The sequence below is a fragment of the Pogona vitticeps genome, chromosome 2, assembly GCF_051106095.1.
Source record: "Pogona vitticeps strain Pit_001003342236 chromosome 2, PviZW2.1, whole genome shotgun sequence".
Classification (NCBI taxonomy): Eukaryota; Metazoa; Chordata; class Lepidosauria; order Squamata; family Agamidae; genus Pogona; species Pogona vitticeps.
Genome location: NC_135784.1, coordinates 216,161,641 through 216,188,276, shown reverse-complemented (window position 1 = coordinate 216,188,276; position 26,636 = coordinate 216,161,641). Strand labels below are relative to the sequence as shown.

At 40.3% G+C, this 26,636-nt stretch overlaps 1 protein-coding gene across 1 annotated transcript in view; it reads left to right on the top strand.

Moving 5' to 3' along the window:
• Nucleotides 1–9,817: 9,817 nt before the first annotated feature.
• The window catches only part of TUSC1 (tumor suppressor candidate 1), a 29,586-nt gene continuing 12,767 nt past the window's right edge, over nucleotides 9,818–26,636 (top strand). The window contains exon 1 of the mRNA XM_020796168.3: nucleotides 9,818–26,636. This exon is cut by the window's right edge and continues 12,767 nt beyond it. The gene's annotated coding sequence lies outside the window, so the exon portion shown is untranslated.

Below are 26,636 nucleotides of genomic sequence, written 5' to 3'. Positions count from 1 at the left end.
TTCTGAAACCCAATGAGCCTGCAGCATCAGTCTGTACTTGGAAATCAACTCTGCGGTTAGTCTCAGATCTCCAAAAGGAGATTCCATTAAACTCCTCCAAAAATGCAAATCCTGCTTCATACCTAATGTCACCTGAGTCCAATGGAATGGACGATGGAACCTCTTCATGGCATCGCATAATCTTCTCAAGAATGCACAAGCAGGTGCCACTACCTTACATGCAAAGATCAGGTGTCCCACAATCTCCTGCAGCTCCTTAAGTAATGCTTTCTTTTTTTCCCAAGAAACAACTGAGCTGAGCCTTGATTGGTCCAGGTCCCATACTCCTGTAAGCCCTGTGGTGTGGTGTGAGATGTGCTTCCTTGCACACTGCCAGGCCAGGGCCAAGGTCTGGCAGGTGTCCAGTACCACCACCAATTCACCTGTTGTAGAAACTGGCATGTGGTCCTGCTTCAGCCTGCCCTGCTGATGACCTGCCACTGAAGCGGAGGCTTCTTCTTGCCGACCCCTGACCGTTGCAGATGTCCCAGCAACTTCCACTGTCTCTGCCCCATCCTCCTCCTTGTTTGATGTAAGGGTGTTGTCATCAGGGGAACAGGTACACTTCTTGATGTCCCTGAAACTTGCCGGTCACCTTCTAGTGCAGCAAAACGAGACACTAAATTTTCTGCTAAAGTCTTAAGCCTAGCTGTGGGGCTGCACGCTTCTTGGTGAGCTGCTTACCTTTCCTTATCCTTTGGCCCTTCCTGGGAGCCATTATAACTGCTCAGTCTCAGCCCTCTATTTCCTAATAACCTATCTGAATACTTACCACCTACTATAATTGTTAGAAAACTCGATTGTAATCAAGTAACTCAGCAATGAACCAACCAATAACAATAAACTGTATTTCCTGATCTACCCTGTATGAGACTATGCATGAAATCTCTAGAAAAGGCCTCCAAAGACCCAAGTACATGGTCTTGCACTAATGCCAACTTTTTATTTAATTATTATTTTATTTTTATTATTTATATTATCCTATCTCTTTCCCTTTACCCTGCTATCCTATCTGTTCTTATGCTTTCACACTAAACCCCTTCTTTCTTTCTTTCTTTCTTTCTTTCTTTCTTTCTTTCTTTCTTTCTTTCTTTCTTTCTTTCTTTCTTTCTTTCTTTCTTTCTTTCTTTCTTTCTTTCTTTCTTTCATAAAGTTTGCCTGGTGAACCCTTAATCAATCCCAACTTCAACTCTGTAAGCTTTTAAAACTACTGTGCTTGAAGGGACCCTATAAATCACTGTGTCCAGCATGGCCCAATGAGAGACTACCAATCTCCAACCCCCACTACCTGATACCAAACCACTGATTTGTTTATTAGAGTCCAATACAATATCCTTAAATCAATCAATCAATCAATCAATCAGTCAGTCAGTCAGTCAGTCAGTCAGTCAGTCAGTCAGTCAGTCTGTCTGTCTGTCTGTCTGTCTGTCTGTCTGTCTATTTCAATATATAATTATTATTATGATAATGTTACCAGGAAGACTGACCCTAACTCACTGGCCTGGGCAGGCCTGTTGGCCGCTAGCTATGCAGCACCACATTGTTCCAAAATTCCATCTGGTGCTAATTTTCCAAGGCAGTACAATATTTACAGGACTATTACCCTTCTTATTATTGCTATGTATGTATGTATGTATGTATGTATGTATGTATGTATGTATGTATGTATGTATGTATGTATGTATGTATGTATGTATTTATTTATTTATTTATTTATTTATTTATTTATTTATTTATTTATTTATTTATTTATTTAAAAATTACACTATTAGAGCTCTCTTCCTTCTTGGAAGTATGTCGCTGATGTGCCCCAGGCCCGGCCAGGCGAAGCCCTAGTGGCCTGTTCCATTAGCCCTTATTGCTTCTTGGTCTCCTTTGAAAAATAAAATAAAATTATAGATAAAATAAAGATAGTCATTTCCCCAATTCAGCCCTGTAAGGCCAATGAGACAGAAACCTGCTCTTAAACTGTTGGGGTGGTGGTGCTGATGCAACCCCCCTTTCCAAGCCAAGCAGTCAGAGTTATGCAGTAAGAAAAACAAACTCGAACCGCAGAGCTTCGTTCTTCCGATTTCCGAGAATGGAAGAGGCTGTTGGGAGGGGAAATTGCTCCTTAAATAGGGCACTCCTCCCCCTCCCTTCTCAGGTCACATACACAAGACTTACCTAGTCTCGCAATATCCCTGGAGAAAAACAATGGCACTCCGCACCGCTGAAGCACGCTCGGTGGTGAAGCCTGCAGTTGATTTCTATTGTTTGTAGATTGCAACAATTTTTGGTTATTTCAGTCAGAGATATAACGAATAAGATCTTATGGACAGTGGATAATAGTATTTTTGACGATTGTGACAAGTGCAGCTTTATTAGATTAGTTGTTTAATGATATGACTGATACAGAATGTGTTATTAGTTTTCTCTTTCATTTGGGCTGTCTTCATTTGGGAGGGAGGGAGGGAGAGATAACAGATTTGGAATGGAAGATGGTGAACATGGCACACTTTTCAGGTGAAAAAGAAAAATCAGGTTAAATGTTAAGATGTGGAGCCAGTAATGTTGACTTGAGATAAAGGTGGATGCATATATTTAAGAAGTTGGTTATCAGTACATTTAGATTTGTGTTTATGTAAAGTTGGACTATATCCCAGAAGTGGCAATTTTGAAATGATATGGGGAAATGTATCTTATTTTCACAGCAGTCAAATAGGTAGCCATGTCAGTCTGCTTCAAAACAAAACTATTTGTGTCACACTGAAATAAATATGTTAAAGCTGCCACAGTCCCTTTAGCTGTTTTCTTTTCTTTTGCAAATTTCATGAAACCTCACTTTTTGTGTCTTTGTGTGATCTCTTCCTCCATATTTCAAAGAATATTCATTTTCACTTTAGAAAAACACATGTTTCTAACCCTTAAGTCTCAACATCTATGCATGAAAAAAGATGTGGATAATGACTTATTTTAAATTTTGGAAGACAGAACTGTCGATGGACTTCAGTGGTTGGAAGGAAGGCTTAAACCACAATCCTTCATACACATATCCTGGAAAAATATCTGTCTTAACTCAAGAGGGCCACACTGCCAGTTCCCAGCTAAGCTTTGTGCCTCTTCCTTTGACTAGCAAAACTAGCATATATTAACCATAATATAGTAATGTTGGGAAATACACGGGGCACAACAAAATAGATTGGCATACCTGTACAGTATATCATTTGTACAGGTTTTGAAATTTAGCTTTCCTTGGTGGAGAATTTGGATTGTCTAGTTACAGAACCTCACTCTATGATCTCACAGAGTAGCCTCTAGAAGCTGTTTTCTTCTTGCAGTTCACTACACAAACTGCGTAATCTTCTGAACGGCATTAGAACACCCCTACCTTAAAAAATAAAGATGAAGAAAAAATTAGCAGTAGACAAAATGGCCAACATTATATCTACTCATATCAAGATCCTGGATTGCTACCATTTTATTGTTTGCCTTGTCCATGGTTACCTCAGCAGCTTGGAAACCTTACCTTTGGGGACCATAGTCCAAGAATCTGCAGCCAGGACTGGAAATCTGGGGTGGTTTAATCGAAAGCCTCTGTCTTAATTACTTATTATTTATATTATATGTATATTTTAGTTCTATAATGTACATAATGGCTAGGTGTCAACTAGGTTTTATAAGTTTTAACCTATAAAGCCCTAAATGGGTTTGGTCTAAGCTATCTCGAAGACAGTATCCCCCATTATGAGCCACCTTGGGTGTTAAGATCATCAGCAGAGGCCTTTCTCTCGGTCCCACCACCTTCATAGATACATCTGATGGGGACACAGGAGAGAGCCTTCTCTGTTGCTGCTCCCAAACTTTGGAACTTCCTCCCATAGGAAGCTAGGCTGGCCCCATCTTGCTGTTCTTCCGGAAGCAGGCAAAGACCTTTATCTTCAGACAAGCCTTCTCTCAGTAACTAGCTACCTGTGATGTGATTTTTCAAGATGGATTGTTATGCTACTTTGATCAGATTTTTAGTACTACTTGTGTTTTTCATTTTTGTGTTTTCTGTTTCTCAGAGCGGCATTTTTATATATTTGTATACCTATTATTCTTAATTTTAATATTGCCTTTTAATGATATAAGATGCTTCTTTTATATTCATTGTTCTTAGGTTTAAATATTGTCTTTTAAAGTTTTTAACCACTGTTGTATAAATAAATAAAATGATAATAAACTAGAGTAGAATTGTTAAATCAGTGGGGTTTGATGAGTCAGCAATTTTCATTGATTCAATGGGCCCACTCTAGTCATAACTTAGTATTGGATTTTAACCAGTAATTAGTGGATGTAGAGATTCTGGATTATCCCTTTGAGAATTCCCAGTTCTAATGATAAAATATTTTGTATGTTGTGTATCATTATTGTCTACATTCTATATGTATTTTGAGATACCCATTGTGGTGTAGTGGATAGAATGATAGACTAGGACTCAGAAAATCTGGGTTTGAGTCCGGGCTCTGCAGTTGAAACTCACTGGGGATGTGAAAAAGGTAAAGCCACTCCTTAAATACATCACATACCTTGAAAGCCCCATCATGGTTACTCTAAGTCATTTCTGACTTGATGGAACTGACTTATAGTTATCCCTTTTTAATGTCCACCTTCATGTGGTGAGGATGTTTGAATGTGTCAGGGAAGCTGAGACCAAGTCTGTCTGGAGGGTAGCCTCTCTTCCAAATCTAAACTTTTAAGAGGTCACCTAAGTTGGAACGGTCAAAACCCAGGCATCATATTAAAATGTTTCTATCCTCTTCAGAAGCAAGTATATCAGTGGAAGAGACATATCGTTCCAATGGTGATGAGGACAGAAGAATTTTTGAGGAGCAGCTGTTGATCAGAAGTGGTGATAGAAGGTGGCACTGGTGGAAGATTGTGGATGACATGCAAGCTAATTCTTGTGTGTATTCCACACAGGTACATATTGCTAAATGGCATATTTTATTATATTAAGCGGTGTATAAGTACTAGAAATAAATAAGCAATGAGGTATGTATAGAAACTGTTATCACAGACAGTGATTTAAACCAGCCTTGAATTATAAACTATTAGAGATGGGGACTGTGGCGGAATGCAAAAAGCTGATATCATTTCTGCCTGCCCATCACAGCAGCTAAGGGGGAGGAGACTCGGATAGAGCAGGATGGGCGGAGTTAGAGTGACAGTTAGAAGGGGTTGAAGGACAGTTAGAGACAGAGTTAGGGAGAGGGAGAAAGAGTCAGGGACCATAAGATGTACTGAGAGTGTTAGGGTTTAGGAACAGGTTAAAGAGGTTTAGGAGAGAAAATTGAAAGTAAAATACATGTAACAAGCAGGAATGAATGCATAATGTGTGCATGTGTCTGGTCTCTGGGTGTCTGTGAATTTCGTTGTATGGTATACTGTGTATATACTTACAATGACAATAAATTATATTATTATTATAAGCATAACAAGAGAGATACAACATTGATAGTAAAGTGATTGACTACATGATCTTAAAAGTATTAACATCTGAACCAATTCACATATGATTTTCCTGTTAAATAATAATAAAATAATACTTAATCAATCATAAACCCTGCTTCCTAAAGTATATGACCTTTTGGGGTGGCAGTTCCTGTGTGGGACTTGAAGTGGTATTAAGAGAATACCTGGTGGCAGCGAAAAGGGCGTGTTTACCTGTGTGGAGCCCCAGGAAATAGGGGCCACAAAGGGGGATCGCCACAGGGACGAATATAAAAACGGATTGCTTTTTCTGATGAATATAGCCGATTCGTTAAATATTCATCAATCTGTATTTGTGGGTTCCAGAGACCCCCACGAATACAAAGGGATGAATATTTACCCGTTTTATTCATCCTTCATATTAAAAAAACAACAACAACAACCATTCTACCTACCGGCCACTGATTAGCTGATTGGTGGCAGAAAGGCAGCCACCATCCCACACAGCCACCCAAAACCACAGCCTACCCCCACCCCCTTCCTTGCCCTACCTTAGACCCCAACCCCAACAACCTCTTACATTAACTGCTGCTGCTGAGGTCTTCTGGCCTTGGAGCCACACATGTAAAAATGGAGACTGGCTGCCCTTTGCAAAGAGGGTGGCTGCAGCTTCATTTAGGGTAGGGAAGCTGCAGCTGCCTGATTTGCAAAGGGCAGCCTGGATTCCCTTAGCCTGCCTTAAGGAAATCCAGGCTGCCCTTTGCAAAATACCCTAAATGAAGCCACAGCCGCCATCTTTGCAAATGTCAACCAGTCTCCCTTTTTACATGCCATGGCTGCAAAGGCCTAATGGAGACCTTAGCAGCAGCTATTAAGGCAAGGGGGTGTTGGTGGGAGTGGGGTGGGGGCTAAGGTAGGAAAAAGAAGAGGGTGTGGGGGTACGCTGTTGGAGTGGCTGACTGTGTGTGTGTGTGGCTTTGTGTGTGTGTGGCCACCTATCAACTTCTGATTAGCTGATTCGTGGCCGGTAGGCAGAATTGGGGGCACCCAATTTGTGAGTGAATAATTTGGAGGTCCGATATCCAATCTTCACCAAAGTTGGCAAACATGTTGGGGAAAGACATAGGAAGCTCTGTTGTGATTCTGAAGTCTCTACGTACCTGGGGGGAGCTTTCCTGGGGGTCCTCTTTGTGACTATATAACTCGGGTCTGTGATCCAATAGTAACCAATCTTTCAGGACTTGTAGAAAAGTGTCTGAGGAAGCTTCCCTGCAAATCCAGTGTCTCTAGGTGATTGGGGGCCTGTGTTATAGCCATTTAAATTTCAGATGAAGTGACATCGATTTGTCAATTTGTCAAAGAATATTTGTATATTTGTATTTGTTGATCCATTAACCTTGACAAATAATGGATCAAAACGAATTGCCATTTTTAAATTGTCACTGTCTTTATTAACCATCTCACATGCCCTAAGCAGCAGAATCTTTCTCACAGTCCCCTTTTCAAAAAGTTTATCCCTTTTATTTAAAGGAGATGAAGTCTTAATGTGTTTTTTTCCTTGATGACTTTCACACATTTAACTGCAGAAAAAAACTTTCCCAACAACCTTTCCATTGTTTCTGTGTGACCTTACCTTCCCAGTGTGAGAAGTTTTTCGATTGCAAGAATCATTATCATGTCATCTCTTAGATATTAATGCTTTGATTTCCAGGCACTATAATGGTCTGTACCTAATGCTTTCATTAAAAAAAATCTGTAAAGTTAGCCAATCAACAAGACAAATAGTATGCAGCCTATTTTTTTCCTATTAACACGCTTGCCTTACTCAACTTCTTCATTTATCCGTATGTTTTAAAAGGAGGTCTTAATTACTTCCAGTCCCATTTCAGTTGTAAATGCATCTTTATTGCCGTTCTTTCATCATAATAAATCCTTCGGCCTACTCAAAGAGCTGACACTTCACCACTGATTTACAAGTGACCCATTTTTATTAATCAGATGTTTGCCCTCACTGTTGTATCCAAAAGGCCATTAAAGATAAGTTCTGATGAACAGATTCTTCCATTCTCTCCACAAGAGCCATATTCTTCATCAACCTATTGTTTATTTGCTTTAAAGATACATGATCTTTTTGAAGTAACTGTTGCATGCATTATTGAACACATAGACCAGTATCCTACATACATTCATATAAACATGATAATTTACACATTTCTGTCTTTGGAAGTGACTATGTTGACATGAGCTGATTTGTTTGATTCCGGGTTTGAATAGCTTCATAAACAACACTCAAAATCACTGAACAAACTTGGCTGAAAAGCCATACAACTGAATGTACATAAGAACACCACATAATTTCTTGTCAAAAGTTGAAACAAGATTTCGGAAATACTAATACTAATAATAATCTTTGCCAAGCTGGAAGGGACCCTACGGATCATCAAGTTCAACCTGACAAGGAGGCACAGTGGGGAATCAAACTCCCAACCTCTGGCTCTGCAGCCAGAGACCTAAATCACTGAGGTATCTAGCATGAATGACAGAAGTTTAGAACATGGCAGTTGAAAAGCTGTGGGCTGAAACATACATAGATTGACACCTTTGTGCACAGAACAAATTTGATGTAGATTGGAGATGGGCAATAATTGGAAAAATTGTGATTAGTTGCAATTTGTAATTTGTCAAAGTTGACAAATCATGAATTTATTTTTTCCAGCGAATTGATGAAACAATTTGTCAATTCATCTTGCCTTTAAAACCCTATACAATGGCCCCAAGGCACCTAGAAACATCAAAATGATGGAGAAGCTTCCCCTGACTGTCCTCTACAATCTCCCCAAGTTTGATGAAGTTTGGGTTTTGGATATACGAATTATACACCTACAAAGTGAGTAGCCCCAGGAAAGTGACAGAGGTTGCAGATAGAGACATAGGTGCCAGAGTGTCAGACTTAGGCATTTTCTTCCAACACCCAGAGGTAGCATAAAGACAAGCAGTGGCATTTTCCTCTGACACCCAGAGATGGCATAGAGAAAGACATAGGCATTGTCTTCTGATTCACAGAGGTGGCATAGTGGCGGGTCTAAGTATTTTCCTATGACTCCTTGTGTTAGAGTGATGACTGGTAAGAAAACTGATTTCTTTCTTCTCCTGGGTTATCAGGGTGCCTGGTGGGCAGGTTTCTTCTTCTCCTGGATTAGTAGGGTGACTAGAGGGGAAATTGGCTTCTTTCTTCCCCTGGGTTAGTGGGGTGACTGGTGGGCAGTTTACTTTCTTCCCCTGGGTTACAGTAGGTTTCTTACTGGCAGGCTCCTTTGACTCACAGAGGTGGCATATACAGAGGCATAGGCATTTCCCCCTGACTCACAGAGGCAGCATAGTGGCAAGCATAGGCATTTACTTCCAATACCCAGAGGTACCTGGAACAGAAGTGTTGTTTCCCCTGACCTTCAGAGGCGGTTGGCATAGAGGCAGGTTTGTTTTCCCCAAGTTTCAAAGGAGGCTGGCAGAGAGGTATGGTTGTTCCCTGAGTGGCACAGATTTCCTGGAGTGACAGAGCCAGCAGAGAGGGTGAGGGGACTGACAGAGGTGGGACTGTATTTAGTGGGTTGAGGAAGCAGAGAGGCTGTTGGGTTCTATGAATGGAAGCCCAACAAGGAAAGGTTCACTTTTATGAACAGCCTCATCAACATTAAGGGATCCAGATGGGATTGGTGAGTCAGAGCATGTCTCCAAGCTCAGAGAAGAATGCTCACTCTGGACACTGGTTGGGGAGATGGAAAGGAGGTCCGTGGCCACAGTGGACAGCTCTGGCCACATGCCTATATTCCGTGCCCAGTACTGGAGGGGATCTGATCGGGAGGGGTAGGAGTATCCACCAGGTACTCCCTCACCCTGGACTCTGCAGAGTCTACTTCTGCTCCCTATCTGCCCTCCCCTACGGTGGCAACTGCCCAGTTCACCATTGAGTTCCAGTAATGTGAGCTGCAACCCTCGCCAGCAGAAGTCCCTGCCCCATGTCTTCCTCATGCCCTTGCATTCCTGGCTCTCCATGCACGTGTGGCACTCCCAGCACCCTGCAGCCCTCAGTGAGGGACATTTTTCTTCATTTCTCTGGCTCCGTAGTGTGTGTTGCCAAGCTGCCCTTGATCTGGGGATCACATAGGCAAGCTATGCAGTAAGCTCCGTCTCTGCAGACAGGATGGAGTTGCTTCCACTCATCTGCCCACAACCTCTGCACCACAGACGTAGGGAGGATCCCTGAGACAGAGTGGACTCCAGAGCCTGGGTGAGGGCATGAATCACGGAGATGACTTGCCCCAAGCTTGCCTTGTGAGTGCAAAGAGTATCAGTGGTCTGTTGAAAGTGCTAGAGGATCTTCGTCATCTGGGAGAGGGCAAACGAATCCATGAAACTGATGCCCACGTGCCTTCCCACAGGCAGAATAGGCATGAAGGACATTATGTCCTCCAAGATAGTCTTTAGGAGATCATGATGTAGATGGAGTTCCACTGGGTTGGCAGTTTTGGCAGGAGATGTTCCTTCAGCCCCAACTCCTCCTGCCTCTCATGGAGCCAGTGGGCAGCTTTCAAGCTGTGTGAGAAATGGCTCACCAGTTAGTGGCATTTCTCCAGGAGTCCCTGAATCTCCCATGTGCCCACATCCAATGGCATCACACACAACCAGATGTAACTTGTGCACCATGCACACAATGCCATTAAAGCCTGCCACATTCAACACTGCCAACATACCATCTGTCACCATGTGCCCATGGATGATATCACCTTCTGGGGCACACATGTGCCAGAAACTCATCAGCGATGTTATTCCCCATCACTTGAACCTCCTGCAGCAAAACAATCCTGTGGCATGGTTACAGGACAAGTGCCTCCCCCTGCAGCCCTATTGGCAATGCCTGACCACTCCTCAGGTCCTCCAGCTGCCACCAGTGAGTTGTGTGTGAGAGATACCCAAGCTCCCACCTGCAACAACCCATCTGGGAGGACTGAGGAGTCTGGGGACAGTGGTGGTGGTGGGAAAAGCTGTCCTGGCACTACTAGTTCAGAGGAGTGGGAGGATTCCAGATCCTCTGGAACTAGTAATTCCTTTGATTCCTCAATGAAGAGTAGCTACTCTTCTTTGGGTACCTGAGGAAGTTCTGCTTACACTTCCAGCTGCAAGGCCACCAAGGAAGTTTGTTGGTGGCTACTGAGGGGCTCCTTCTCCTTAGACATCCCACTGCCTTTTATTTAAAGATGCTGTAACTCCTACCTCCTTCACCCTTGAATTTAGAAATAAAAGGGAGGGGAGGGAGCTTGCTCACAAACAAAAGGAAAAATTAACTGAGCTGATCTAACAGAAAGTGTAATAACAAAAACATTTTTAAAAGAAAGTGGGGTCCTCCAAGGGGAGAAACAGGACTGTGGGGGAGGCGTTGAATAAGAAATTCCGAGAGCACTCACCCTAACCTAGAATTGGAGCCAACCAAGCCCTCCCCAAAGTCTCACTATTTGAAATAATGAAAAAGTTGTGTTTTGCACACTGCCACTGAGCGCACAGACACCAGCAACCGCTCATACCAAAAATCTAAGCAGAAGTTTAAATGGCTGCAAGGAAACTGTTTATAAAGCCTCTTAGCAAGCAACTGCCCCAGAGCCCCTTTGAGCCGTGCATTTGGTTGCCTGACCTGCCAATCCATGAGTCTCTAGGTCCCTCCCAGGGTTGCCTAGAGACTCCTGGTTGATAAGAGCATGGTGCAGACGGCTATGGGGAGGGCAAAATGTCCTCCCAAATGGCCCAAAAACAGGTGAACTAAGCAAAAAAATTAAAAATCGTTAAAAATTAGTTGCTTCATATTCGTTGGGGTCATTGTGCCCATCTCTAATGTAGATTCATATATTGAGAAGCTATTTAGTATTTCGAGGTGAATCTTAAGCTGTTAGCAAGACATAGGCATGACAATGCTAAACAATGAGTTATTGTCCTGTCCCCCTGAATGTAGGAAGGGCTTCATCAGATTTCCCCTTGTTCCAGTCATGTTTTAGTTATTGGTCTAAGTATGCTGTGATCCCTTATTTTACCTCACCTCATGGTATTAAAGTTTGTTGAGAACAGAGTGCACTAAAAGGTTGCTAACAGATATTCATCATCATTAATATCAGGAGCCGCTGCCAATCAGTCAAAGAATGCAAGTTCATCAAAAGAAAACCCCACAACCCTGATTTTTAAATGTAAGCAAGGATAGATATTACAAAAATGCCAGGAAAGAGCCATTGTGAAATATTTAAAGGAGTGTATGATGATTTGCAATTTAATTTGGAATAACTGTCTCCAATTCTTGGAGAGAAAAGGGATAATCTTTAGTATTTTCTCTTCCCTTCGTTATTAAAATGACACAGCAGATCCAAAATTGACAGAAAATAGAAATGGGGTAACCTTTAAGTCTCAGCTCCACCATCTAAAACTGGCCACACTCATTTTATTCTTCTGCAAATTCAATCTTTCCCACACTTACTTGAATAACTTATTTAACTCAATGGGCTTTACATCTGAGGAAACATGTGTATGATTACATTGTAATGCTTTAGTTTATAGGATTCCACATGTTCTGCAGAAGCATGAAATTTAATTGTTGTTTAGTCATTATGTCATGTCCGACTCTTCGTGACCCCATGGACAAGAGCACGCCAGGCCCTCCTGTCTTCCACTGCCTCCCGGAGTTTGGTCAAATTCATGTTGGTCGCTTTGATGACACTGTTCATTCATCTCGTCCTCTGTCATCCCCTTTTTCTCTTGCTTTCACACTTTCCCAACATCAGGGGCTTTTCCAGGGAGTTTTGTTTTCTCATCAGATGGCCAAAGTATTGGAGCTTCAGCTTCAGGATCTGTCCTTCCAGTGAGCACTCAAGGTTGATTTCCCTCAAAATGGATTGGTTTGTTCTCTTTGCAGTCCAGGGGACTCTCAAGAGTCTCCTCCAGCACCACAGTTCAAAAGCATCAATTCTCTGGCGGTCAGCCTTCTTTATGGTCCAGTTCTCACTTCCATACATTGCTAGTGGAAAAACCATAGCTTTGACTATGCAGATCTTTGTTGGCAAGGTGATGTCTCTGCTTTTAAAGATGCTGTCTAAATTTGTCATCACTTTCCTCCCCAAAAGCAGGTGTCTTTTAATTTCATGGCTGCTGTCCCCATCTGCAGTGATCATGGAGCCCAAGAAAGTAAAATCTGTCACTGCCTCCATATCTTCCCCTTCTATTTGCCAGGAGATGATGGGACCAGTGGCCATGATCTAAGTTTTTCTTTTTCTTTTTATGTTGAGTTTCAGACCATTTTTTGTGCTCTCCTCTTTCACCTTCATTATGAGGTTAATTCTTCCTCACTTTGTGCCATCAGAGTGGTATCATCTGCGTATCTGAGGTTTTTGATATTTCTTCCGGCAATCTTAATTCTGGCTTGGGATTCATCCAGTCCTGCCTTTCGCATGATGTATTCTGCATATAAGTTAAATAAGCAAAGAGACAATATACAGCCTTTCCCAATTTTGAACCAATCAGTTGTTCCATATCCAGTTCTAACTGTTACTTCCTGTCCCACATATAGATTTCTTGGGAGATAGATAAGGTGGTCAGGCACTCCCATTTCTTTAAGGACTTGACATAGTTTGTTGTGGTCCACACAGTCAAAGGCTTTTGCATAGTCAATGAAGCAGTGATCAGGGCCACAATCAGCTCTAGGTCTTGTTTTTGCTGACTATATAGAGCTTCTCCATCTTTGGCTGCAGAGAATATAATCAATCTGATTTCAGTGATGTCCATGTATAGAGTCACCTCTTGTGTTGTTGAGTGTTTGTGATGACCAACTTGTTCTCTTGATAAAACTCTATCAGCCTTTGCCCTGTTTCGTTTTGAACTCCAAGGCCAAACTTACATGTTGTTCTTTTTATCTCTTGACTCCCTACTTTAGCATTCCAGTCCCCTATAATGAGAAGAACATCTTTCTTTGGTGTCAGTTCTAGAAGGTGTTGTAAGTCTTCATAGAATTAGTCAATTTCAGCCTCTTCAGCATTGGTGGTTGGTGAAATCTAATAGGCATATGCAATATGAAGCAAATGTGAGGCAAATTTGGGTTTTATGTCTGAGGTGAAATATCTGAATAAAGTTTAGGGAATCTAGGGAAGTTTAAATAAAACTTTGTTCTGCATTTCCTTAAGCTGTTGCAAGATTTAGGCTGTGGCTACACTGTGAAGATGAATGAGAGTGAATGAGGTTAGTGGTAGCTTGGTCAAAGTCTATTTTATGCCTTTATTCAGATTATGTCACCACATGGAGACTATTGTTTTTGTGCCAGTGGCCACATTGGCCCCCAGTCCAATGGGGCTAGAGCCAACAGCCCCTTCCTTTGAACTTGCCCTCTGCCAATCCTCAGCTCTCCTTTTATGGTCCATTGTAAAGCCAGTGGATGTTTAAGTGTTACATAGAACTACAGAAAAGGGATAGCTTTCCAAAGTTCTTAATAACATACAAACATATACAGTACATACATACTGTAGAAAAACAGTAGCTTGTTGTGGTTTGTAGTTGTTTCTCTTTTGTATTGATTTTTATCTCTTTTTTTTGTCTATTTCATATTGATTTTTATCTCTTTTTTAGTGCTAAACTGATGTATCAAAGCAATGGTAAGGTGAACTAGTAGTAAACTCAGTTTGTTTTTGAAGAATTTGGAGTGGTGACAGAGAAAGACCACAGGGTGTGGGTGTACCCACATCCAAAACATCATGTTCAGCTTAGCATGTCACCAGAATACCAACCAGAGTCACACCCTCACCCTTTTGGACAATGAAACATCTGATCACATGAGGAAAATGTCATTGGAATCACTTTGGCTTAAAAAAAAATAGAATCCCGCAGTAGCAGGCAAAAAAATAACTTCTGCCTCTGAGGCAAAAATGGCTAGGCTGATTTGCATTGGCCTTTGTACCATGTGATAAGTTTTTAAAAGTCCAAATCCATCCATTTTCTACTTCCACAGCAAATCCCTTTTGGTTTCCCAATTTTAGGCCTGCCATTTGGTTGTTCCTCTAACTTTCTATGCCTGTTCCAAATTTGTAGATAATGGCAACATTAAAAAAAGGGGGGGGGGAGAAAAGACCTACGGGCAAAACTGAAGTTCCTTCTGCACACAGTAAACAAAAGGGGCAGCGGGTGGGTGGGTGAGTGGGGGAACACAACGGTCTTTCACCTGCTGGCCATTACCATTCAGCCGGTGCAAATGGCTATGCAAAGTAAGCTGCATAAGTGCCTTTCAGCTCAGGGAAATGCACAGAAATTTATTGCAGGACCAGCTGGTGATGTTGTAAACGCAGGCTCTCCAAAATGTAATTGGAAACACTGCACAAAGCCCCAACACATTACACGAGACTGCACAGATTGTCACTGTGCCCTAGATAGTCATTGCTAGCACACATACATATAGGGGTCTCAGTGAGCAACAGGATGCCTCACGGCTTTCAATGGCCTCTGTCAGCCATCCAAAAAGGGAACAGACAGAGTGAGACACATGTTGGAGCCTAACTTGCTTCATGCAGCCTCTGGTCCAAATCTGCCGAACACTGCTTCCAGCACAAAACCATTTTGAAGTTAAGCTTCTTGCTTGCACAAAATATTAAAATATGAAGAACATTTTGTGGTGCATTTTTGAGTGTTTTTTTGGGGGGGGTCTTGAACATGCTCAGAAACTAATCTTCTTTTGGAGGGGAGATCCAGACCCTTTAATTAATGGCAAAACATGTTTCTGAAAATACATGTGGCTATTTATTTTTCTTCCAACTGCATTTCACACATACCCTAATTCAGATATTTGCAGAGCTTAGAAAATTTTGTGTGTGCTTTGTTGCTTTTGTTTTGTTTTTTGATTGCAGCTCCCAGAACCCCAGGCAGTGCGATCACTGGCCACTCAGGCCAGGCAATTCTGGAAGGTGGAGTCCAAAAAAGCCAACTTTTCCCATTTGCTAGGGATATTTCACAGAAAATTTTATAGCACTTTTCATCACTTCATTATGTATGTGATACAAACTTTTGTGAATCACTACTTGCAGAGGGTCCCATGAGTCTCTTTCCTGGAAAGACAGGTATGTCTGCAAATTAATTTCCGCATAGGCACTGAATTCAACAAGCAGTCCTCTTTGGAAAAAAAAATATTTTAGCAGAGAAAACCTTTGAATTTGTGGAAGAGGCGAGACGTATCTAAGAGGGAGGGGAGTATTGAAAGGGCTTTTCCTTGGCGACTGACTGACTAGGAGACAATAAATGGTGTGGTTTACATTTTGTTGCTTCTCAGTCTGTTTTTCATAATGCTTTTACTGAACATCTTTAACATAATGTTATTTCAATAATTTTCTGTTTTTAGCTTTAAATTGTGTAATTTACTGTTTTTAGGTTTTAATGATGTAAGCTGCCTTAGGTCCTTTTTTAGGGGAAAGGTGGGGCAAAAATATTTTAAATAAATAATGTATGCTAGATGATACAATGAGTAAAACACATACATAGGAATTTTAACAACAGCCATGCAATTTCACGATAAGGTTGCTCATATGTTGTCTGATTTAGATTTTTAAGTTATACGATCAACCTCTGAGCTACCCCTGGGCTAATACATAGACGGCAGAATTAATATCCCATATTAGAACTGCGTCTAATTTTGAGGCACAGTTCTCAGCTGAAAAAATGGAGCAAAATACAAACTGTAGGATAAAGTATGTAAAATTGTACATTTTAGAATAAGATACGCATACATAAACACAGGCAGTGACTAGATATTTGAAGCCTCTGTGAGCTGAGGTACACAATCAACAGTTTTACATACAGTGTTCCAGAGACAGACAGACAGACAGACAGACAGACAGACAGACAGACAGATGCCATGTTAACCAGCTGCTTACTAGGTTCTCCAGGGGTAGGAGATGGAAGGTACATCTTTCTTGGGTGGATTTGATTTAAATTGATTTAAATCACATTTTATATCATGATTTAAATATTTAAAATTTGATGTTTTAATGCTTTAAATAAAAAATCATTTTTAAATTTTAAATTGCGATTTAAAACAATTGGATTTTTAAAAAATCATTGATTTTATCCACTCTACATCTTTCTAAGAACATTTTATATAATGAGGTCCTTTGTTGAAAGGTAGGAGAAGAATATTAATCTTCAAGTCATATGTATTATATGTTCCCAGTGAAATTGTGTCCTCCTTCCTTTGCTCCCAAAGATTCATTATGTTAGCGCACACCACAGAAACTCCTCTAAATGCCATGCTACCAACCTTATACCTTCATAAACCTGTGAGATGACAATATTAGAATTGTAGCTGTTAAAATTTAATATCTGCTTGAGCTTATTTTAATTTTTTGCCATATGTATAACACTGTTTGTTCAAATAAATTACGTTGCAGACTAAATGTTCAAATGCCATTACATTATCATTAAAGTCAACATTCTCAGCAATATGCATTTATGAAGGCAATGAGACTTAATATGAACCCTTAATAATGATGGAGATTGTTTTAGGGGCCTAGAGTCCATTAAAAAGAAAAGCTTATAAATGTCTAAAGCAGCTATCAACTAGGCCTTTGCAAATGTGTGAGAAAAGGATGATCTTTCTTACAGAGCAGCTCTAAAATCCTGTAGCAAGTGCTTCATTTTACTTCCATCAGGCCCAACATGATGGCTGCTGAAGAATCCCTTCCATTAGATTGACTAGCTGCCACAATACTATATGCAAGCAACAGATTTATGGTCTATCGAGATGTTACAGCTCTTTTGCAAATCCTAGTTGATAGCTGTTTTAGCTACATCTTGGGCCAGTAGCACAGGACTCAGTCACACAAACCAGGTTCCCCAGTGCTTGCTTCTTGCATGAAGAGTTGCTGCTGCAATGTCAAGGTGACTATATGAACCAGGCCTCAAAAAGGGGAAGCATCAGAAATTTCTCCTATTCTTTAGGATATATCCAATGTATCATTTGATGCAAATCAACTACCCTTGATGCACCTTAACCACTGTTGTATCCTCAAACAAGTGATGTAAGAATACTTTCCACACTTTCTAATTTTTCACTAAAGGCTTCAAGTGGAGGGTTGGTAAGAAGGAATTTTAGAATCAGTTAAAGATTTTAAGAACAGAAGAACTGGCTAGTAATTGCTCTAAAATAAAAGGTTGGTGTGTGCTTGTGTGTTATGTTGTGAGTTCCATAATTCCAAACAAGACCAAGGGAATAAATGATGGGCAGACACATAGATCTGCTTTTTGGTGAAAACTGAGTAGCTCTGGATGGGACCATAACTAAACTGTTCTGAGGAAGAGTGATATCAAATGGTAATTCTTGAGTCTTTGAAACAGAAAACCAGCCTCTAAATATTTCTTTATAATATTACTTAACAGAGTCTCCAGGGTAAATGAGGCTACATATCTCTAAGGATGTAGTAGGGAAACAGCTGATAAGCAAAGTACCAAAAAAGGCCACTGCTTTTTCTATAAAGTTCAGATCAGTAATCACACCATAAATGGTGGAGAGCATTTCTGATTAAAGGGGGAAAACCTCTTCAGTTGATGATTATGGCTGGTCCGTGCCTCAGAGTTCACCCATCCTTCTTTCTTCTTTCCCTTCCTTTCTTGACTCATGTTACTTATTCACTTGCATCTATGTGCAGTATATTTTAGGCACTTTTCAAAAAGATAGACGACCACAGTGATAATAGGAGTGTCAGGCTTGCTTAACCCAATTCAAATGAACATAAATACATTTAATAGCAGAGACTACAATATATATACTTGTCCCATAAGATTATGATAATGTGATGAGTTGGATGTATATCCTGTCTTTCTCCACATAGTGTACACAGCTCTCCTCCAGCTTTTACTCTTACAAGAACCCTGCGAGGTGGATCAGGCAATGAGAGAATAAAGTGGCTTAAGTTCACACTGTGAGTTTCAGAGCAGAGATTTGAACCTAGCTATTATTCCGTGTCCCAGTTCAACACTTTAACTATTACATCACAGTAGTTGTGCGATGCATCCTCCTCATCTGCTGAGAGGAAAATAAGGATGCCTTTTTTAGAACCTGGGTTGAAGAATGCATGAGTATTAAAAAGTGAGTCAGGGATGGGGTCCTGCTCACTGGTCCAAATCCAATACTCCAGTGTGAGCCCTTCATTCTTTTATCTCCCAGAAATGAACCGAGATCTACTACTTTTCAATCAAATGTATCATATTATTTGGGATCCCAAGAGTGGCCTCCAAGGGAGCACATGAACACTGGAGATAGTGCTAGAATGCACACCCTGTCCCTATATGTACTTTTTGCTCTGATATGTTGTTCAGAACTCCTAAAAGGCATTTTAGTGAGGCCTGAGAAAGACTGATAGACTCACAGAAATTCTTTTGGATCCCACTGAAAATCCTGATAACTCAGTAAATTTTAGTTTTTAACTGAACAAACAGCAGACATGGAACTCTTTAACTATATACAGTACTAATATATACATAGCTAGCTGGTGGTACCAAGAGTGTAGTCAGAACAGGGAAATGTGCACTCCACATTTTGTACTATAAAGCATATATTGCACTATATTGAAGGGACCCAAGAGGCAACCCCTCCTCAAGAGCAACAGCAGCAATCAACCAATTATAGTTCAAAGAGGATGGGAATTGCTAATGGACACCATGTGCTTAGAGGCCACAGAAGATGGATGGATGGATGGATGGATGGATGGATGGATGGATGGATGGATGGATGGATAGATGGATGGATGGATGGATGGATGGATGGATGGATGGATAAGGCTAGAACTCTAAACAGGAGCACTTCACAATGCAAGTTAACTTACTTGAACTTTCAAAATATAGAAATCTGAGGATTCTAGAGAGGCACTTCGTTAAAAGGAAGAGATTCACAGTGATAAAGCACACACTTGGATGAATAAGATCTCAGATTCCATTGACTTTATAATCCTTCCAGAATCTCAGAAAGCAAGAGCTTAGGAACACCTCTTCTGCCAGATAGAGTTAAAAAGAGTTAGCTATAGAGCTCTAAGTTAGTAGTAGAAAGTATTGGGGAAACATGTATGGAAATAATTGAGAAAACATTGGGGGCAGAGAGAAAATGACCAACTACCATACTTATCAATTAGGCCTGGTCTTACGAGTACCTGCATAGTCCTCTTCTGTTCTGTGCAAGATTTGATCAATGAGTAGGACCTTGTTTTTTGCTTCTGTTTATTTCAAGGTTGGTGTCAAATGTGTCCTTAGTGGAAGCCCAACACACAGGGTGGATAAAATCACATGTAATTGAAATGATTATGTGCAATCTTAGAAACTTTAGAGGTAGGAAGTAGGAACCTTAGCAGCAAAAGAAGTTCCACTAGCATTATAGGAAGAATTTTCCGTACCATTCTGAAAATACAGAATAGTACTTCAGAATTATTTCAGAATGGTATTTCAGAATTACTTCCAGAATTATCTCCAGAATTATTTCGCATATACAGAATGGTATATGTGAAATAATTCTGGTGTTGACTTTATTAGGAAGGGAAGATAAATGTTTCCTCCTTGCATGTCACATTGCCAGTAAAGATCACCCTGCAATTTCAACACAGAGAGACATTCCTTTCATAATTTGAAGTAAAAGCTATGTATTTAATGCCAGGAACTGAATGATATTAGTAATGCAATGTGAAGCTGAAGCAAGAATGCCCGTTTCATGTTTAAATGCTTCAGAGCAGAATTGAGAGGGGACACCCCATGCTACTTACGTTCACAGCTACCTTGAGTACCCACTGGCACCTTTGCGGCCTCCTTCATACCATCTGCACAGATTAAATTTATCAGACTGTGGGAGCTTTTTGATTTTACAATCAAACCTGAAACACTTTTTTCAAAGCCTCATACAACCCACCCCACTTTGGGGCAGACAGAAAAGCAAACCCCCATCCTTAACAGAAACAGAGGTGTCCCACATCTGCCAGCTTCTCATATCCTATAAGCCCTTGCAATTTTGGCAATTTTAAACAAACTTGCTTGTCAAGAGTCTGCGGCATCTACAAATCTTTGCTTCTGCAACACTGGTGGCTATGTTTTGATCAATTCTCCTACTCCCTGGGTATATTACTTTTTTAAAGCTTGCTATTAATTTTAATGAAAATGATTGAAAATGATATCCACTGAATGTTTTGGACATTTTCCAACCAGTGCTAATACTTAATTGCAATGTGCCTCGGGCACTTAACATATATTAGCCTCATACTCAGGGTTGTTTAGCTTTGCATAGGATGAAGGGAAATTGTAAATAACCGCATGCCTTTGGGCAATGAGGCCGTGTGGTGCGAATCGAAGGTTAATGAAAATGACCTTTTGTGTAAAAAATGTTAGCGCCAAATGTAAAAAGAAGAGCTTGTCACTCTCAATAAATAAATAACATTTTAACAAGCATATTTGTTATTTCCTCCAACCTCTGCCTTACCATCCAGCTTTTTGGAGGGGGACACTGCACAAAAATGTCCATCTGCCTATCTCTGTCCACCCTCCAAATGTTTTGTTTCTATTAAATGTTAGCTTCAAATATTTGAACCATTAAGATTTGGCAGACAAAGCAATAAGTAGGTCTTAAGTAAAATCAGTGAGAGATTATTGGAAGAATTTTAAGAAACAACTAAAAACATCTGTATTCCAGTAGATTTTTCAAACTATGCCATCTACGGAGCCCATTGAAACTGAAGCGGATAATGTCATTGATTACTGCCACTTTAAATGCTTTGATATTTTAGAATGCATTTAATACTGTTTGGTATTGTTATATTTTATTTTATAGTTGAGTTGCATCCCTCTCCTTAACAGTAGTTTTTGTGTGTGTTGTGAACTTCCCACAGTGGCCAATGGCCAGGTGGGTGGTAAGTAAATAAATGAATGAATGAATGACTGAACGAACAAACGAATGAATAAATAAATAAATAACTCAACTCTAGGTCTGTTTTCCCCCGTTTCTTGAAGGCATTAACTTTTATTCATAAGGTTCTCCATATGTTCTCCAGAGTGTGTTCCAGCCACATCTAAATTCAGAGAAAATACTCACACCCAGCTTTGATTGGAACAGAACTCCATTCATGGTCAACCAGACAAAAGTGCCAGAATGTATTATGCCATATTACAACAGGATGTTTTCCCTCTTCTTATCAGAACAGTCCAACTGCAACGGGAGGGCCACATGTTCCATACCCTAGTACTAAAAATATCTGAGTGATAAAAACACCTTTTGGAAGAACTGCTGTATAGCTCAGTGGTTCAGGCATCTGGCTGTGGAGCCAGAGGTTGGGAATTCGATTCCTCACTGTGCCTTCTTGAAGGGACTGGGCTTGATCATTAGAGTCTCTTCCAGCTCTGCATTTCTAAGATGATTGTTATGTCTTGAGAACCCAAGAATGAGGCCAGTGAGCAAGTGAAAGAACACCTCAGCATTGTGGCATTGTGTGTTGGTGCTAAAGGCCGAACTAGAATTCAGTTTCTGTTAAAGAGTGGAAGACCTGGGAGTGGGTGGTGTAAGATTATTATAAGCAGTAGAGAACTAGGAGGGAACTGCTTTGCCTACTTAAACAGCTGGTTTCTCTCTGCAACCTTATTATCCCTGCTGCTTTTTGCCCAATTATCTACTCTTTGAAATAAGTGGGGGCGGGGCTTCCACTGACATCAAAAGGCCATACTGCGGGTGATGTCCATTATGGTTATTCATCAAAGCAGGCCGAAGAGATATCAGCTCTGCAAGATCAGTTCCAGAGACCGAGATAAGGAACTGCTTATCAGAAGCAAGGTCTAGGATGCATGCCATAAATAACAAAGGGGGGAAAATGTATTATTTAAATAAAATAGCCAACATCTAGAAACAAACAATGTCCTAAGCCAATGTTTCCCAAAGGGTGTGGCGCAACACCTAGGGGTGTTGTGAAACATGGCCGGAAGCACCTCCCGTTCCTTCTTCAGTTCCAAAGTTTATTACTCAAGCTAAGCTCCCCCATCCCTTCCCCCCTCCTTTACTCAAAGTATTGCATTGGAGGAGCTGCGGCCAGTGGCCAGTAAGTTAAGGGAGCCACAAGTCAAATATGTTTGGGAACCAGTGCCCTAAACTAACTGCAGTTATATACCCAGTTGATATTTGCATGTCTCATTGCTTATACTCAGACTTATCCAGAACCAGATTATTGGTGCCTCAACATCAATGTTGTCTTCACTACCTGGCAATGGATCTCCAAAGCTTCAGGCAAGGCCCAGTCCTTGCCCCATTGTCACCCCTTATCTAACAACTTTAAATAAGGACATTGTCATGGTCAGATCTTTTAACAGACATGATGGTGACTGAATGACAGAAAAAGAGGTTTTGATCTGCCTTTTTAAGTGAACTGATTTGCCATGGATGAATATGTGAATTTCACCATATTTACCTTTCATATGAGGCCATTCCCTCACAAAGTACAGCAGTTAAGTTGCTAGCTGGTTTAAAGTATCAAGATCTCATTACCTTGAAACTGAAAAAAAACTGCAGTGATTGCCACTTCTTTTCTGGGCCTAACTCAAGACATTGGCTTTTTTCTTTAAATGATGTATCTGGCTATCTAAGGGCATAACTACGTTGGAGAACAGTTCAACTTTACTGCAATTTGATTCACAGCTTGTAATATTTCAGAAATCACAACCAGTACTCACAGAAGGACTGAGGACTTATTTGGGAGTAAATTGTTCATACTCATTGTGATGGAAGTTATGTAACTATGTGGGGAAAAGCTTGTTTGAATCACTTGAAAAAAGCAGAAGCTCCACAACAGCAGAGGAAGGGGAAAAGCTGCTTTGTGGGGAAAGGGGACTGGGTTGATTCGAATCAAACAGACTGTGTCAAACAGTCTGTTTTTTTTAAAAAGCTCCAATTTATAACGACACAACCATGTAGTAGCAGTTTAAGCTCTAAACAGTTTGGGATCTCCATACATGATAGAACCTGTCCGTGCATCTCAGGCCAGGTGGCGGAGGAGGTCTGAAAGAAGTGGTTGCTAGTTCATTTTGGAATAAATCGCTGCCTGAGGTTCAACTGCTCCCCTTGGAGATCTTCAAGAAATATCTTAAAACATTTCTCTTTTCGCAGACCTTTTAAATTATGCCATCATTTGAATGCTCTTGCTTTGAGTTTAACACCCATAGCCATCTGATTTAGTCTTATTGTTTATTGTTTTCCTTTTTTTAGTTATTGATACTGTTCTTGTACACTGCCCTGAGTGACCATTTGGTCAAATGGGCAGTCCAGAATTCTAAAAATTTAAATCAATCAATCAATCAATCAATCAATCAATCAATCAATCAATCAATCAATCAATCAATCAATCAATCAATCAATCAATAATGATTTGCCTCTCTTGCTATGAACCTGTCTGGATTTATTCTCTAGAATACCACCAGCAGCAGACATTTGTATGATGAAATGTGGGAAAGGGTTTTTGCCTTGCATTGCTCCCAGGTTGTGCAAGTGATCAATTCCCACTCTCTGTCCTCTTATGAATGGAAGATACACCTCTTTAGACTTTTCAGCTGGCATTTATTAATTTCGAGTTAAAACTATTTAAATGATTTTACTGCTAAAATTATTTTAAGTGACCTTTCCAGCTGCCTTGAGTGCTTTTAAAAAAACAGATGTTTAAATCAATCAATTGTAATTGTACACACACAAAAACGAATATAAAGCTGCAAGTAAAAATGCATATAATAATCATGCACATATAAGGGAAATTTTAATAACTGACAGAGACTGGAAACAGACCCATTCTTCTCTCCTAAGGAGCTCTATTGCCATATATTACATCATAATTGTGAGGAATGTACTGGTACAGTTCAACTACTCTTTGTCCTTTGATGGACACGCTTGGACCATAGATGTTTTTATACCTACGTGGAAAAGGCCTGATAATAAAGTTAGAAATCTTAAAAGCAGGCAAGTCCTTGACAATACCTGGCCCAAAGTAATCTAGTACTGGAGATACATTACTGTCACCATTCCCAAGTCTAGGCGATCTAGAAGGAAGTCAGAAAGGTGTTGCTGTAATAAAGGAAAACTTTAATTGGATAAATGTCAAAATGAAAATATTAAATTGCTAGATACTGTCAATGACTGTTACCTGGAACAGACTGACATAGAACTTACAAATGGGTGTGTAAATCATTAGTGGTCCTGCCCAGAATCATGAGTATGGTTGACCCAACTAGAATCAGTAACCACAAGGCTATTGGATTTAATGTATGTGCCCATGAGAAAGTTTGATGAACTCCAACTTATTTATCTTTGACTTCAAAAGAAGAACATTTTGAGAATGCAGGCATTGTTAAAAGCAAGTAGGAAGGAAAGCATCCAATCTTTTCAAAATTCTCAGGGATTACTCAGAAACACAGTAGAAAATTGTCTAGAATTGTCTAAAGCCACAGAAAGGTAGTACAAAGTCCAGGAGGTCAACCACTGCAGGGCTTTCATAAACTGGATTTCTTATTCTAATGAGGCAAACAAAACAGAACATAAATTTATACAAACAAAATTCAACCAGAAAAGAAAGATTGATAGACTGGATTTTGAAAATCTGGTGTCAAAAGCAGTAATAAAGAATTATTGAAATAGAGCAGGAGCAGGAAAATAGCTAGGGAGGCAATTGGGATTAAAGAAGGACTATACATTGCACATATGTTTAATGATTGATTTGTGTTTTTATGTGTTACGAGAATGGGATATGTAGTCCTAAGATTGTCCCAATAGCATCCATCTTGATTTAATGTCTGTGTCTGTGGTAGGAAAATTTTACATGCTGTGTCAGAGAAGCTTCGTTCTCTGGTTATTTAGTTGCTAAGGAGAGCCAGAGAGTTACATTCCTGGTAGTCATAATAATTCTGCTACAAAACATGATAACAACTCAAGCTCCCATGAGAAAGTTAGGCAGGACAAAAAGACCCAGGAGGGGGTGTTCCTTATGAGGCATCCTGGGAAGAAGAAGGAAGTTGGTAGAAGTTGGAAGAAGATGGGGTTTTGACTGAGAAAGGACAGACATGTGCTTTTTCCCAAAATGGATTATAATTTTTGAATGGAGCCTTTTTGCCAACATGGACTAATGGATTACAACTGGATTTTACCTTACCTGTTGGACTATGGACTGTGAAATCTCAGGATACGTAAGAATAACTACGCTTATGCATATCCTAGTTTAGAATGCATTTCTTGTTTTATTTTTATAGCTGGAGTAGTGGGGGCGATCTGTCAGCCTTGATACGAAAATGTTTCTAACTGAAATGCTTTACTATAATTTGAATTCTTTTCTGAACCATATGTCTTAATAAAGCAGTAATGTTTTGGAATTGCATGCATTGGTTTCTTGAACAGACTAACCTATCTAATTGGCCATGTGTATTTGCTACCATATAGAGCCCAGATTTGCCTGAGTGTAAACTCATGGATTGTCTGTGTTTCTTGTTTTTACTTAACAAAGGGGATGGACTTGAGGAAGGAAAATTAGTGCAGGGCCTGGCTGAGATCTAGGGCTCGGCTTAGCTCATAAGGACTAATTTTCTGGAATCTCTCCTTCTCCGGCTTCCCCTTAATCTCCTTGGAGATGGGGGATTGCTTACAATCTTCACTGTTCAATACACAGGATAGATATCCATGTCTGCATTGACATTTCCAGGAAGAAAAAAAAAATAAAGGGCTGTGACAAAGAGAGGAAGTGGTATTCCTAATTCTCTTCCAACCTCTCCAACTGTCATTCTGACTCCGCCCCTCCTGCTCTATCCTCTGATTGACATGCAGGAATGATGTCATCTTTTGGGTTCTGCTACAGTTATCATGACAAAAGTACACTACACCATCAGGAGAGTTTGCTTTTATTTTTTTATTTTATTTTATTTTTACTACCTTTGTGTTGCCAAGGTTTTTTCTCCCTCCCCCCCCCCCAAATGTTCACAATAAATATTCTGAACATTTTGTCTTCAACTGTTTGGAGTCTCTCCCACTTTTAAGTTTGCTAATAATGTAAGTGTATGGGTGTGTCACCGGAGACCAAGACCATCCACACTCTTGTATT